This window comes from Mus pahari, chromosome 3, assembly GCF_900095145.1.
Source record: "Mus pahari chromosome 3, PAHARI_EIJ_v1.1, whole genome shotgun sequence".
NCBI classification, from domain to species: domain Eukaryota; kingdom Metazoa; phylum Chordata; class Mammalia; order Rodentia; family Muridae; genus Mus; species Mus pahari.
Window position 1 is genome coordinate 134,496,402 of NC_034592.1, and position 11,699 is coordinate 134,508,100.

The following is an 11,699-nucleotide window of genomic DNA, read 5'->3' on the forward strand; positions in this document are numbered from 1 at the left end:
AGGCACCATGCACAGGACTTGAATGGCTCTCCATAGACTACATTACATTACATTACATTCCTGGTTAGTGTTTTCATGGGATTTCTGAGTGTGCGAACAAGTGGGTCTCTGATTCTGTGCCCTCTCTTGGATTCTTTTCCTTCTGTTTGTTTATCTTGTCCAACTCTGATGTGATAGGGTTTGTTTGTTTGTTTGTTTTATCCTGTTACATTTTATTTTGTTATATTTTATTATCATCCCTTAGAAACCTGTTTGTTTTCTAATGAGAGACAGAAGGGGATCCGGATGGGAGGGGAGGTAGGTAGGAACTGGGAGGAGTTCAGGGAGAGGAAATCATAATCAGGATATATTATGTGTGAAAAAAAAGTCTATTTTCAATAAAAGGAAGAAAACATAAATTTATTATTTCAAAAGGACACTCTAGATCCCTCCATAAATGGAAAGCCAGCATTTTGTGCCATAAATAGAAAGTAATCTTAAAAATAAGCATAATGAAAACAAAACAATGTCACTAGACTCCAGCCAGATATGGTGGCCAGCACAGGGCTCTGGAGGCCCTTTCTCTGTTGGAAAAGGAAGTGTTCACAGAGTGTGGAAAGCAGGCCAGCAGTCAGGGAGCCGGTCTCCGGTCTCCGTAGTAACAAACTGAAGGGAACTGCAGAGGGAAGAAAGCTCCCCTCTGGGTCCACTGCTGCATTCGTGTGGCTCCCAGCAGGCCCAGGTGTGTCCTGCTATGCCCAGCCCACTCAGGAGCCTGTGGCTCTCTTCTCCTTCCTGTGGAAGGCTGGGCCCTCTCCTTAACGCTGGGCAAGCCAGAGGTCAGCTCAGGCTGAGCTGATGGCTCCAGACAGTCAGGTGTGCAGCCGTGTGCCCTGTCAGAAGACTGATCACTGCAATTGTAATGTTCCAGGTCCCTCACAGGCCATGTGTTGGTGGACTGGTCCCTAGTCAGGGTTATCTGATTGCAAGGAAGTTAGACCTTCTGGGGATGCACTCGGAGTAGATAGATAGTAAGACTCTGGTCCCTTTTCTCCCCCTACTCCCTAGACACCATAAAGTGAGTTTCTTCCACTGTTCCCTCCTCACTTCCATGCTCTGCCTCTCCACAGACCCAAAAGCAATGGGGCAAGTGATGTATGAAAGTACCAACCAAAAAAAGTCTCCTCATTCTAAGTTATCCCAGGCATTTTTACAGTATGGGCAAGCCAATGAGCACACAGAAGCCAGTGGCTATTTCTATCTATGGATCTCTCTCTCTCTCTCTCTCTCTCTCTCTCTCTCTCTCTCTCTCTCTCTCCATCTATCTTCCCACCTATTTTATGTATGTGAGTATACCATTGCTGTCTTCAGACACATCAGAAAAGTGCATCAGATCCCATTACAGAGGGTTGTGAGCCACCATGTGATTGCTGGGAGTTGAACTCAGGACCTCTGGAAGAACAGTCAGTGCTTTTAACTGCTGAGCCAACTCTCCAGCCCCTATCTGTTTATTTTGACACATGGTCTCATTATGCAAGGATGTGATTCTTTTTTTATTTTAAGATTTATTTATTATTATGTAAGTACACTGTAGCTGTCTTCAGCCACTCCAGAAGAGGGAGTCAGATCTTGTTAAGGATGGTTGTGAGCCACCATGTGGTTGCTGGGATTTGAACTCTGCACCTTTGGAAGAGCAGTCGGGTGCTCTTATCCGCTGAGCCATCTCACCAGCCCCGCATGTGATTCTTTTGACTCAGCTTCCTGCGTTCTAGGATTACAGGTGTGCATCACCACACTCAGCTTGCATAGCTGTACATGAACAAGAGCAATTGAGAAAAATAAAGGAAATTCATTCCATCTGCAAAAGCATTAAAAGGACAAAATATGTAGGAATAAACCTTACCATGGAGGTGAAAGACTTGTATGCTGGGGGGGGGGGAATCACAAAAGTTAAAAGACAGAAGCTTAGAGGCTCTGGCACGACTGGGTTCAGTTTCCCTGCCCTTGGCTCTCCACCTACTAGTAGGATGTGAATGAACCTTGTCCCCTCCTCTCAAGGGAGAAATGGCAGCTGTGTGGTAGGCATCTCTACGATCGGTACTTAGTGCAGAGGTCTAATTCATCTCAGAAAAACTGCAAAAGTCTTGGAAAGTGAGCAGGAGAGGTAGACTCTCTACAGAGATTCCTGGATGCTAGGGTGTCCCAGGGAACCGCACCATTGTCCTGCACCATTTCACACCGCATAGTGGCCGATGCCTTCTGCCCTGTGAGCATCTGTGCACTTACACGAATTGTAAATAAGGTTGCTATTAAAAGGGTCCTGAGAAATAACTGGAGGGTACTCTTTGTGCTTGCTGAAGACCCATGTAAAGTGGCTCACAACTGCATGTAACTCCAGCTCCAGAGGACCGGACATCCTCTACTGGTTTCTGAGGGCACTGGCACACATGTGACATACACAGAGAGAGAGACACATAAATAAGAAATCAGGGTGGCTGGGACACCAGGCATGGTGACTCATGATTTTATTCCCAGCACTCAGGAAGCAGAAGCAGAAGCAGGCAGATCTGAGTTTTACACCAGCCTGGTCTACAGAGTGAGTTCTGGGCCCGCCAGGGCTGAGTGCTTGCCTAGCATGCATAAAGCCATAGAGTCAATCACCAGCATTGCATAACCAGGCAATGGTATGTGGTGGTGCTCAACACTTGGGAAATAGAAGCAGAAGGATCAGGCAGCCCAAGGTCATCCTCTGCTACATAGAGTCCAGTGGTAGACTAGGTTACTCGTGATTAAAACCCCACCACAGATAACAGTTCCCAATCTATCTTAATTCTATTTCCATTTCTCTTGCTGTGATAAACCCCATGATTGAAAACAACCTGAGGAGGAACGGGTTTATTTCATCTTACAGGTTCAACAGATCAGGAACTTAAGGTAGAAGCCTGGAGGCAGGAACTAGAGCAAAGATCACACAGAGGAGTGCTGCTTACTGGCTTGCTCCCAGTGACTTGCTCTGCCTGCTTTCTTATCCACCCCAAGGTTGCCTGCCCAGGGCTGCCCACGATGGGCTGGACTCTCTCACATCAAACATTAGTCAAGAACATGCCCCCCACAGACTTGACTACAGGTCAATGTGGTGGAGGTGTTTTCCCAGTTGAGGATCCCTCTTCCCAGATAATCCTAGCTTGTGTTAAGTTGACAACACACACACACACACACACACACACACACACACACACACACACACACACACACACACCTTTAGTCAGCTCACCGTCTGTTAAGCCAAAGACACCAGGGTGTTGAAAGCATCCTCCAGTCTTCCTTCAGGGAGCTGCAGTGATTGGAAGAGATGACCCATGAGCCTAAGGAGAGAGCACAGGCGCCCAAATGGCTACTTCTCATCCATGCCAGAGGGTCTAGCTACAGTTTACATTCAGCCTCCCCTCCCTATCTAAGAAAAAAAACCTCTGGGGTGGGGGGTGGGGCTGGAGAGATGGCTCAGCGGTTAACAGCACCGACTGCTTTTCCAGAGGTCCTGAGTTCAATTCCCAGCAACCACATGGTGGCCCACAACCATCTGTAATGGGATCTGATGCCCTCTTCTGCTGTGTTTAATGACAGCTACAGTGTACTCATATACATAAAATAAATAAATCTTAAAAAAAGAAAGAAAGAAAGAAAGAGAGAGAGAGAAAAAAAGAAAGAAAGAAAGAAAGAAAGAAAGAAAGAAAGAAAGAAAGAAAGAAAGAAAGAAAGAAAGAAAAAACTCTCGCTTGAGCTGAACACTTGGGCACACAAAATGAAGACTACATTTCCCAGCCTCCTCTCTGTGGCCAGAGAGAACACATAACTAAATTACCCAGGGATAACTAAATTCTGACCCATGGTATGTACAACTCAAGGCTGCCTCTTGTGTCTCCCTTGCCAGTGGCTGTGATGTAGATATGGTAGAGAGGGAAGTGTACACAGCCTGGAGACTAAATTGGTTTCAAGATGAAAGTATCTTGTAACCCTAACACCTTCAAGTCAGTCCTGGGCTATCTGTACCCAGATATGAGAGAGGGGAGGGGAAGGGGAGAGGGAGAGGGAGAGGGAGAGAGAGAGAGGGAGAGAGAGAGAAGAGGGAGAGAAGAGGGAGAGATGAGAGAGAGGAGAGGGAGAGGGAGAGAGAGAGAGGAGGAGGAGGAGGTGGCAGGCAGGCAGACAGACACAAAGAAATAAAGAAAAGAAACAACAAAGGAAGTAAATTCCATCTTCTTTACACACCCGCACCTTGCAGTGGTGTCCCATGTTTTCTAAATGGCCATTTTCTTTGCAATAGAATTCAGCAAAGCAATGCATCCCTTGCTGTGTATCAGGAACTGTTGGAATCTAGGGAGATAGAGATGTCTCTAATGTACAACATGAAGTTTAGTAAGTGCACAGTGTGGCCGAATCACTTACATTTCCTCGTCTCCTCTCCCCGCTCCCTTCCTGCTTCCCCACTGGTCCTCACACTCAGCGATCAGTACACTTTGGGGTTCTAGCCAAAAACCCTGAGAGGAAGTGGAGGAGAGCAAGCAGAAGCTGCCACATATAGTCATGTGATCTACATTTGCACCCCAGCTTAACCTCTCAGGGACAGTTCCCTTAGGCGTGGCAGAGGATGAGAGAGATAACTGTAACCTAGGATTTCTAGGGTGGAGCACGAGATGGGATAATGCTCAGAACATTTGTAGCAGTGTCCAACAGAGTCTGTGCTCAGTCACATGGAGCTGCCACCATACCAGAGGCATCACTGTCAACACTTGAGAGACGTTAGCAAGGAGGTATTAATTGTCTGTTTTCAGAGCTGATAAGATGGCTTAGTGGATGAAGGTGCTTGCTGCCAAGGCTGAAGACCTGAGTTCAATTCCTCAAACCCACATGAGGGAAGGTAAGAACCAACTCCTATATGTAACTTCAATTTTTTCAAAGCCTACTTTTAATGATGGTTCTTAAATGCTTTAACTTCCCTTTTAGTCCACCACCCACCAGAGGTAGTGGAAGAAAGAAAAGATACGGGGAAGTGGACCTGTTTAGAAATGGCTCTTTGAGCCGTGCACTGGTGGCACACACCTTTAATCCCAGCACTTGGGAGGCAGAGGCAGGCAGATTTCTGAGTTCGAGGCCAGCTTGGTCTACAACATGAGTTCCAGGACAGCCAGGGCTATACAGAGAAACCCTGTCTCAAAATGTGTCCTCCACCAGTCTTGCCCCAGCACCTGGGTCTATCTCAGCTTACGTCACTCTGCCAGTCAGCCCGAGTCCTTGAAATCAGCAAGAAACTGCAGCACATCATCAGAAGTTTTTTGGTGCATTCCTCTCTATAGAGGCCCCACAAATGCAGCTCAACTAAGCAATTCGAGGTGGACCAATACATGCATGTATTTATCGAAGAATCCTTCATCATGTGTCCTTTTACATGCTTGATTTAGCAGAACATCCTTTTACCTGTGTTTGCTTCATCGAAACGGAATATTCCTTCACGTGACTGCGTTAGCAAAATATCCTCCAACACAACTGACTTTCCAAAGAACCCTTAAGTTTCCAGTTTACCTATATCTTGTCCTGTGACTTCTACACTTGCGGTGTGGTACACACATACAAAATATAAACTAGTGTTAAAAAGAAGTTTAGGCCGGGCATGGTGGCGCACGCCTTTAATCCCAGCACTCAGGAGGCAGAGGCAGGAGGATTTCTGAGTTTGAGGCCAGCCTGGTCTACAACATGAGTTCCAGGACAGCCAAGGCTATACAGAGAAACCCTGTCTCAAAAGCAAGCAAACAAACAAACCAAAAAACAAAAAGAAGTCGGGTTTCATCCCATGTATGTGTATACACAGGTGCATGTGCATATGCATGTGTACATGCACATGTATGGATGTGCCTTCATGTGGAGGTCAGATGGTTTTTTTCAAGACAGGATTTCTCTGTATAGCCCTGGCTGTCCTGGAACTCACTCTGTAGACCAGGCTGGCCTTGAACTCAGAAATCAGCCTGCCTTTGCACTCCCAAGTCCTGGGATTAAAGGCGTGCGCCACCACTGCCCAGCTCTACTGTGTGTCTTGTTGTTGCTTCTGTGACACAATGCCTGACAAAATGACTAGTTTGCTTTGGCCATCTGTTTGAGGTCTGGTCCGTCATGGCGCCGGGGAGACTCAGAGGGGCTGGTCACAGTTCTCAGTCACTAGCAGAGTGACTCTTTTCGTTCAGTCCAGGACCTCAGTCATGAGCTGGTGCCACCCATATTCAGGGGTGGGTCAGCGCTCCTCAGCTAAACCCCCTGGAAACACCTCCACAGACGTACCTGGAGGTGTGCCTTTTAAAGAGACACTCATTTTTTAATTATATTTTCCTTGACTTTGTGTGCATATCTGTGCACAGACAGGCATGTCACTGTGTGTGTGTGGGGGTGAGGGACAGCTGTGTGAGTCAATTCTCTCCTTTGACCACGTGGGTCCTGGGATTAAAACTAGGCCCTCAGGCTTGGAGGCATGTGCCCCCAGGTGCTGGATTCTCTCACCTGCCCTTCTAGGGATTCCAAATCCTCCTGATGACTTGGAGCCTCGAGACTCTATATGAAAGGAGAGAACTAGCCCCTTCAAAGTCTACTCTGCCTGACCTCCACACGAGCAGCATGCCAGCATTTGCACACACACACACACACAAACAAATACATGAATAAGTAAATAATAAATAAATAAATAAATAAAATGCAATTCAAAAATTTTTTTGTTTTAAAAGAAAAGATAAAAAGAACAGATATTTTAAAATATAAGCATGTGTAAAATAGTGAATGGACAAATGAATGGAACAATGGACCAATGGATGGATGGATGGTGGGGAGATGGATGGATAGTAGGTACATGAAGAATGATGGATAAGGAAAGTTATCTGCATGAGAGATGCAGATCAGAAGCTAGTGAGTGGCAGGTAGACAGATGCTGGATGGAGGACGATAGATAGACAGATGGACAACTGACAGCTGATTCAGACAGCTGAATGGGTTTATGGTTGAGAAACGGATAAGGGTGGCGATCAGACAGACACTGGGATGGTGTTGTGTGCATGGTTCTGGGCAAGGATAGATGATACATGGGGGTAAATGGGCTTTGGACCAGACTGATATCTGTCAACGTATGAACGAATGGATCAGTGTCAGCTGTAGATTGATGGGTGACATCCTATCAGTGCATGAATAGACAGATATGTATATCTCCTTGTACTGTGTGGTCCCCCATCCCTGCCTGGGCTAGCTTTTCTGCATATCCCTGGATTATTCACAGCTGACCTCCTCCAAGAACCTCCTATGTTCTGGGGCCTTCAGGAACCTTTCTCTCCCCTTTTAGAGCCCTCCCAGCTTCCCTCCCCATCTTGGTCCACATCCACACATCTGACACTGAGATCTGCCATGCAATGGACTTGGTAACTTTTGACCCGGTTTCCATGTCCTTGAGACAGTCTGGTAACCCTAAGCAACTTGTTCTTTTATTTTTATTTTACAAGTATGAATTCTTGTTTTGTCTGCACGTATGTCTACATGCCAGAGGAAGTCAGAAGATGGTGGTAGGTCCCCTCGGACTGGAGTTACAGATGGCTGTGAACCACCATACGCTGCTGGGAATCAAATCTGGGTCCTCTGAAAAGAGCAGTTATTGCTCTTAACCTCTGAGCCACAAAGCATCTACACACACACACACAGAGAGAGAGAGAGAGAGAGAGAGAGAGAGAGAGAGAGAGAGAGAGCTTTTCTTTTTGTTTTTGAGGCTAAATCATGCTAATCTTGAACTTTCTATGTTAATAAGGCTAGATTTTTTTTGGGGGGGAGGGGGGTGATACCAGGGATTGAACCTTGGGCCTTGCACATGCAAGATCTCTAGCCCTAACCTATATTACGTCAAGGCTAGCCTTGAGTTGATCCTCTTGCCTTCATCTCACAAGCATATGATTATAGGCCTATTTCGAGCACACCCAACTATTAATAGTCATTTATAACATAAAGCATATATCCTCAGCCGGACGTGGTGGCGCACACCTTTAATCCCAGCACTCGGGAGGCAGAGGCAGGCGGATTTCTGAGTTCCAGGCCAGCCTGGTTTACGAAGTGAGTTCCAGGACAGCCGGGACTATACAGAGAAACCCTGTCTCGAAAAGAAAAAAAAAAAGAAAAAAAAGTCTATATCCTCACAATTCTTGGAGTTTTGATGTAGCCAGGTATGGTGGTATAAAGCTTGAAATCTCAACATTTGTGAGGCAAGGAGGCAGGCTGCAATAAATTGGCATCAGCCAGGGTTACATCACTAGACCCTATCTCCAAATGAATAAAGAGAATCCGATGATTAACTAGCAGGGGAAAAGGGAAAGAAAACAAACAAACAAACAAACAAACAGGCAGTAGGTGCCTTCAGTGTTTCAAAATGTCCAACAGCCATAGACACAACTTAGACTTCAGTACCATCTCCTGACCTTCACCTTCACTTAAATGATAACTCCTTAGAGGCTTTGTCTGTCCATAAGAGATACCACAATATAAAAGTCATGAATCTCTAAACATCATAGTCTCTAAACAACAGAAGGACACAGTCCTCATTGGTCCTTCCTCTCTGTATCCTTGCTGCATGGCCCAATGCAGGTACACAGTAGGTATTCATAAAAATAACTGGGTGGTGAACTCATATAAGGGTCCCATGGCTGATACTAAAACAAGAGTTAAACCCTCTTCTCAGGAGACTGACAAACGGAGAGGACCTGACTCTTACTACAGAGGAGCAAGGTCAAAGTAGCAGCATGAAGTGACTGGAGAAATGGCTCAGCTGCTAAGAGGTGGCTCTTTCAGAGGACGGGAGTTCAATTCCCCTAGTATCTACATGGTGGCTTACAATGATCTATATAACTCTAGTCCCAGGATATCTGGTGCCTCCTCTGGCCTCTGAAGGCATGGCACACGCACACGTGTAGTGCACAAACACACATGCAGCAAAACACCCATACACACAAAATAAAGGGGAAAAAGTTAAAGGACCAGCATGAGGGTTAGGGGTACAGCTAAGTGGCAGAACACTAGCTTGGCATGCACAAGGCTCCATGCCAGAACCAGGGCAAAAAAGGGAGCGGGCAGTGAGAAGCCCCAGCTGGTAAAGGACTGGCTGCCAAGCCTGGTGACCTGAGTCCATCCCTGGTACCCACATGATAGAAAGGACTGACTCTTGGGAGTTGTACTCTGACCTCCACACTAGCGCCATAGCCCAGGCACATACATTACCCCTACATACACATCGACTATACAAAATATAATTTAAAATGTATAAACATGAGCACGGTTCTTCCCAGTGGATGCCAAGCAACGTTCAGAAAGGCTGATGTGGGAGCGCATGTTGAAAAATACCGAAGCAGGTACTTGCCCTGTAATCTCAATGTTTGGGAGACTGAGGCAGGAGGATGATTTCAAGGCCAGCCTGGGCTATATTGTGCGACTGTCTAGGAAAGGAGTGCACATACTTCAGATTTCTGTCACCTGCCTCTGCCCCCTGCTTGGCACGCTGGCGGGCCTGTGGTCTCCTCCTGTTGGTATTGTCTGCTACAAACTCCTGCCTGCCCCGCCCCAGGCATTCCCAGTGGGGACTGGTACAGAAACTCCCAGCTCCGGGTGAGCGGCAGGTTAATTTCCTCCAGGAGCTTCCCTCGGCAAACAATGAGACAATGGCGGGCCGGAGGTAGCCTGCGTAAGACTGCGGTGAAGGGGAAGTTGTAATCTGTGTGCGAAGCCAGCGGGCGGGCAAAGGGGCAATAGAAGCCACCGGCCAGCCCAGGCCCTCCACCCAGCGAGCCCCTGGGACCTTTTAGACCGCAACCTGAAGGTCACCTGAGACGCCCTTGAGGAAAACAGCCCCAAACTGCCTTCTTGGAAAAAACAGGGAGGGTGAGGCAACCCCGCTCCCCGCCACATTCTCCTCCCTCCAGATGCCCCTCTCTCCTCCCTGAATAACTCCAGCTGCCCACCTCTGAACCCCAGAACTGCAAGATTTCCCCAGGCAAAGACGATCGGATTCTGGTAGTATTTTGCCATTTGACCTTGGCTCAGGCTACCCAACCTCTGCTACCTTCAGTTCCTAATCTGCAGAGAGGGATCACATGGCACAGCTGAACTGGCCTACGTGGTTTGTGCCCAGTACTTGGAAGGGAAAAGGGTCCTCAAGTTGAAGCCATCCGGGGCTATCGAATACCATCTCTTCTTGATCGCCAAGAAGATTCCTTCATCAAACAGGCTTGTACAAAGCATCTGCTACAGACAGACACTGTGCTGGATGCTGGGGGCATGTCCCCAACCTCATGGGACACCCAGTCCTGAGGTATAGAGTCAGCAGCCTGCCGTGGGTCACTGCAGGAAACATTGCTAAAGAACCACAGTAGCAGATGGTATCAAAAGCGTCAGGACCATGTGAGACAGGGCTAGTGTGCAGATAGGGGCGAGTTTCCTAGGCCTAGGGGAAAGCTCACAGTACAAAGGCTCAGAGACCACAGTAAAGTCAGGGTGGCCTATGGGCTAATGTGCAAGCGAAAGTTGTAAAGATTGGGGGTCCCTTACCTTCTGTTAGCAATCAGCCATTTTCACTGGCCGGCCCTCAGGGGTGTAGCAGCAATTTATCAGCAGTTGCCACCAGGTGTGCCAAGTGTGGCTTAAAAGGGGCCCCAGCCATCTCAGATCTCTCTCTTCCCGTTCCTTTCTGTCTCGCTCTTTCCTCTCTCACTCGGTCTTGTCCTTTCTCTGTCTGCCTGTCTGTCTCCATCTCTCCCTCATGTCCCCACTCTCCCAACCAACCTCTTATACTAGCTAGAACTGGTGTATGATGTAATTTCTTAGCACTACACCTTGGCATGGGACGAGCCTGCCAAATGTACCCCCGCCCTCTCCGATTTATCCCACCACCCCAGAACTCCCCTCCCATTATCTGAGAGCAAGGGAAAGACACCAAAAGTCCTGACCATGACTGAGGTGGCCTTCAGCTGAACTTGGAAGAAAGGGACTTCTTGGACACGTCGTGAATGATGTGCCTTTCCATCCCTGGCAGGACAGGAACTTGTTTTACCCTCCTCACTGGTAAGGAAGCTGGACTAGGAATGGGGGAGTGAGGCAAGAAGCTTAGCCCCAAGGCCCTCAGAGTTCTCTTTGGAAGGCCTCCACCAGGCCCCTGCTCCTGCGTCTTCTTTCCTTCACCACCAAAACTCCTCTAAATCTAGTCATGTGTTCATAAGTGGACAGCGACTGAGAAAACCCAAGGACATTCCCCAACTCAGGTTATGACCTCCTGCATCCCTAAATCTAAGCAGCCACTGTCCTAACTTGAATTCAAGTCTAGGTTTAGCTCTCCCCACACAAGCTGCCCCTGATTGAATAGCTCTGCTTGTCCAGGGCTCTTAAAGAGCAGCTCCCAGGGAGCACAGTTGGTAAAGCGTTTGCTTAGCATGCACAAAGCCCTGAGTTCAATCCAATAAACTGAAAGTGTAGTCTCAGGATTTGGGAGGTAGACACAGAAGGATCAGTAATTCAAGGGCATCCTTGGCTATGCAGTGAGTTCAAAGCCAGTCAGGGCTTAAAAAGAAAAGGGAGCCGGGCGTGGTGGCGCATGCCTTTAATCCCAGCACTTGGGAGGCAGAGGCAGGCAGATTTCTGAGTTCGAGGCCAGCCTGGTCTACAAA

The 11,699-nt window shown here is 47.6% G+C and overlaps 1 pseudogene; it reads right to left on the reverse strand.

Annotated features, from left to right (window-relative positions):
* LOC110318033 overlaps window positions 1-11,699 on the reverse strand; it is a 55,624-nt pseudogene that overhangs the window by 1,225 nt on the left and 42,700 nt on the right.